We start from the raw sequence: 4313 nt of genomic DNA, 5'->3' as shown, positions 1-4313 counted from the left end.
GCGCGCGGCTCCTCCGCGAGCCTTGGGGTCTCGGCCGGAAGCGGGCTGTTCTGCCAGCAGGGAGCTACCGGGCGACTGACTGGCAGCCCTGACTGCGGGCGCCTGTGACGCCCTCACGGGTACTGGCCCAGCTCTGCTCCGCCCCAGGCCCTCGGGGCCGCCGGCTGCTTGTGCTCCCCAGGGTCGCCCGGCTGGACAGGGACTTGGAGCCGGGCTTTGGTTTCCTCCTTGGGGCTTCTCCCTCCCTGACTGCTCTGCCAGCCAGGACATAGAGCCTCCACACGACACACAACCTGACGACTTCTTCTTTTTGCCTGTAGATGTTGAGGTGTTTGAGGCAAAGATGCAAGGCCACTGCTAGCTGCTGTCCGCTGCCGTCACGCATGGGAACACTCCTCCGTCATGCTCGCTTGGGGAGGGCATGGCGCACAGACACCGCCACTGTCACCTCCAGGGACACGGGCCCAGGTGAGCCGGCTGGGCGTGCCCCCGGGGTCGTGCAGAGCGACGTTTGTCTCGCGGCCCAGCGCTGCGCTCGGTGTTAAATAAGGGCGACCTGCTACCGTCTTTGTGTCTACAAGCGGCACTAAATAACTTAGTGCGTGGAGTCATGTGATACTGTTCTGAGGAAATTTTTCCTTTTCCGTTATATTAAATCTCATGTCACGTGGTATAAAGTCTTCTAGGTGCCACATGAGTCCTCGTGACTGACCTTCCGACGCGCTTGTTCCTGGCCCCACACCACAGCGTGTGCTGAATTCACACTTGTCACTCATGCCCTAACCTCAAGCTCCCGCACGTGCCCCGTTTAGCAAATACGCACTGGGCGCACGGCTAACTCCTCACGCATCTAGGGGAGCAGAACATGGAGCTCGGATAAAGTAGCTTGTACGTGAACAGGAGGTTGGGGGTGGATCGGGCTCTCAGCGTAACCAGGGGATTTTGAGTAGACGAGACGTGCACCCTGCAGCCCAGGCCCCCACTGGGCCTCTCGGCCACGAGATTGTGACATGAGGCAGGAGAGCACCTTGAGGAGCATCCTGCTGCACCCCTCTCCAGTCTAGACCCCGATGCTCCAGCCCCAGGGGAGCCAAGGAGCAGGCAGGCCCAACCCCCACCTCTCCCCACCCCCAGCCCTTGTGTCTACCAGGCCACCCTGGGCTGACTGGATCCCGCACCCCCTCGGTGGCCAGCCGCTTGCACAGATCCGCTGGGCTGGCACTGGGTTGGCACTGGGCTGAGGGCACAAGCTCACGAAGCCCGCACCCCAGGCTCCGCAACCCCGTGTGCTCAAGCACCTTTGCGGCTGACGGGAACTGAAGTGGCCCAGAAAGCCCCAGGCCCGCGGTGAGAGCTTCTGTCTCTTGGGTCACTATCCCCGCCCCTCCACCTGCTGACCGAGGTCACGCATCCTCTTAGGGCTCCAGCCTGAGGTCCTGCATTAAAAGCCACCAAGAAAACCAAGCTAAAGCCTCCCCGCTGAGTTCTGTTTGTTCTGTTTCTTTCTGCAGGGCCAGCCCCTCCCCAGCAGAAGTGGAGGCCGGAGGAGGCCGCAGGAGAGAGAGTGCACCGTGGGCTTAGCCCGGCTCAGGAGAGCAGTCACCGGGCTACTGGCTCTTCCCGCCGTCCTTTGCCTCACCCAAGGCCACGGAGGTGCCAGGGCCCCCTGACTTGACCCTAGGACGAAGCCCCAGGGTCCTTGGCGCTGCCTGGCCGCCAGGCTCCCGCAGCCTGTTCTGTGATTGCAACTGAGCGCCTGGGCCCAGCCCGGTGGCTGCGCTGGGTCTTAGAATAAGGTGGGGCCGGGAGGGACTGACCCTTCTCCATGGGCCTGGCTGTTGCCAGAGACAGGCCGGGGTCACGCCACCGATCTCAGTGCACAAGGAGGTTCCTTTATGGGACACTCCCAGGGCAGCTGTTTCTCTGGGGGCTCCATCACTGAGGGGACCAGAGGAGTTCCCAGGACCACGCTCGAGGCTCTGCCAGGGCAGAGGCGGGGCAGGGGCAGGCGGGCATTTGGGCCCTGCTGCTGGCCTTCCACCCTGGCTCTTCGTCCTCCCATGGCCTCTGACCTCTGGCTTGCAAAGGCAGCCGAAATTGAACAGCAGTCTCAGCGAGACTCTGCCCTCAATGGGCACCACCAGGCCGAGCTGTGCATCCCGGGGAGGGCCCTGCCGCCCCGTGGGTCTCCCAGGGCCAGTCCCACCCGTAGTCCATGGATGTCACCTCTGGCCAGGGGTCCTCGTGGTCAGGGAGGCTCAATGTAAGGCCAGAGCCATGTGGTCTGATGTCTCCTCTCTGACGCGCCCGCCTCGCTGGCTGTGCATGTTCTCAGCCCCTGCCCGCAGCACTCTGAAGCCTAGTCCACTCGGAGGCACAGACCCCATGGGCATCCTGCATAGGGTCACCACAGTCTCCATACACCCCATCCATGTCTCACACACCCCGTCTCCACACAGTCTCTACACACCCGTCTCCACACTCCCAATCTCACACACACTGTCTCCACATAGTCTCCACATACCCTCAACATACCCCATCTCCACTCACTGTCTCCACACACCCTGTCTCCATACACTCACGTCTCCACACATTGTCTCCACACACACCGTCTCTCACACCCCGTCTCCACACACCGTCTCCACACACCCCGTCTCAAGCACCCTTTCTCCATACACTCTGTTTCCACACACCCTGTCTCCACACAGTCTCCACATACCCCATCTCCACACACCCGACTCCACAGTCTCCACGCACTGTCTCCAACACCTTCTCCACACACCTTCTCCACACACCCTGTCTCTACACACCCCGTCTCCATGCATTGTCTCCACATACCCCATCTCCACACACTGTCTCACATACCCCGACTCCAGTCTTCACACGTCCCGTCTCCACACACTCAGCACAGGACCATTGTCCCGGACAAGTTTGGGCGGCAGAAGTGGGGCTGCCCAGAAGGGCTTCAGCTTGTGGCCAGTGATGGGCTCTTCGCTGAAGCCAGCATCTGCAACCTTGATGTTCAGTTTCCAAAAGCAGTTCTCTGGCTTTAGATCCCCGTGAACGACGCCTTTCTGGCACCTGGAGTGGCAGCTGCTGCTGGCGGCCAGTGTCCTTGGGCCTCCTCTTCCAGGTGGCCGTGGTCCAGCAGATGATCAAACATGTCTCCCCTGCTCAGGCCCCTAAGCCGGTGGTGTTTCCATGGTGTCAGTCACCTTTATAGTTGTACGGGAGGACATGACTCTGGCTCGCGTCCCCACGCGGCCGGCCTGGCTTATCCGTACCCGTCTTCACACACGCACCCAGCCTGCTTCGCCTGGGCACGGCTGCCCTGCCGGCAACCCTGGGGTCAGTCGTGGTCCTCAGGGATGGCCACGAGGCCCCCCAACATGACTACTTCTTGGTAATAGTGACTTTAAAACGCGCCAGCTGGGTACCAGCTCAGCAAGAATGAGGAAATAAGGAACAAGTGAGGAGACCCCAGAGCAAATGGCCGCAGTCCCTCGGGCCATTGAATACCAGTTCTTGGGGTAAAAGGTCCAGAAAGCTGGACCCAGCGAGGACCTGCCCAGGGCGTGGCCTCCAGCCTCTGCCGGCGAGACGGCGAGACGGCTCTGTCATGAGACTGTCCGCAGCAGCCGCCGCCGCCGCCTGGGCCTCACAGCCCCTTTGGTGTCTTGACGCGGGGTTCACAGACTGAAACCTGAAAGGGGGGCTTCCTGCTCTTTCTGGTTGGGAAATCTAGTCGTCTGGCTTTTCAGACCCGCGCCGTAGTGGCGTCCTCGAGGCTGGGCTTTGCCTCTGCCCTCCTCTGGCCTGCGCACCCCACTTTAGCTGAGCCTTTCCTTGCACCCTGCTGTCTAGCCAGGGCCCCTCGTGCTGTCAGTTTGCTAAGAGGAGACACGCTGGCCTCTGCCCTTGGCGCTCAGTGTGGTGCGTGCGGCCATCCCGGGCCTTTGTTCTCCGAAGAGAGCAAGGGGGAGGCAAGGGGAGACTTTCCCCGTGTGGTGAAGCTGAAGCTGAAGCTGACCAGCTGAAGCTGAAGCTGACCGGGCCGGGGGGGGGGGGGGTGCTGAAAGACCTGATTAGACTTTCAGCACTGTCCGCTCCCTCCCCACCTCCCTGAGAAGCCAGGAGTGCCCGGGCTTGGAGAACTTGCAGGTGCCCCCAGCCTCGCCCTGTGCCTCCCGCCCTGCACCTCCCGGGCCTCCTGTGCCCTTCACCTGCGCTTCAGTAAGGGAAACAGAAGCTTTGGGCTGGCGGCCAGCAGAAGGCCTTCCGCTGAGGCAGGGCCTGTGGGGACCACCCGCCTG

Source organism: Condylura cristata, unplaced genomic scaffold, assembly GCF_000260355.1.
Source record: "Condylura cristata isolate star-nosed mole 26May11 unplaced genomic scaffold, ConCri1.0 scaffold00025, whole genome shotgun sequence".
NCBI lineage: Eukaryota > Metazoa > Chordata > Mammalia > Eulipotyphla > Talpidae > Condylura > Condylura cristata.
The sequence above is the reverse complement of the archived record's forward strand: the minus strand, read 5'-3'. Positions refer to the sequence as shown.